The following is a 297-nucleotide window of genomic DNA, read 5'->3' as shown; positions in this document are numbered from 1 at the left end:
GTGATTGTTGGCCAAGGTCGCACTATCTGTACCAAGGAATAGCATTTAGCTGAGGCAGTCCAAGGGCCTCAGCATTAACTCTTTCAGGGCCATTTATTCTATTCAAACAAGCCTGTGTTTGTAAGGTAAACTCTGCATAAAGCTTCTAGGAATTTGTGTGTGTGTGTGGAAAATGAACACCAAAATTAAAAAAAAAAAAAAAAAAAAGGCATTGTCCTTCCGAAAACACAAATAAGGCAAAAGAATGCACTGATTTCAGATGTCTTATTACTTAATTAAGCTCCAAAAACAAAATGC

The sequence above is a fragment of the Nothoprocta perdicaria genome, unplaced genomic scaffold (assembly GCF_003342845.1).
Source record: "Nothoprocta perdicaria isolate Ctin4 unplaced genomic scaffold, notPer1 scaffold_134, whole genome shotgun sequence".
NCBI lineage: Eukaryota > Metazoa > Chordata > Aves > Tinamiformes > Tinamidae > Nothoprocta > Nothoprocta perdicaria.
Note: the sequence above shows the minus strand (reverse complement) of the source record.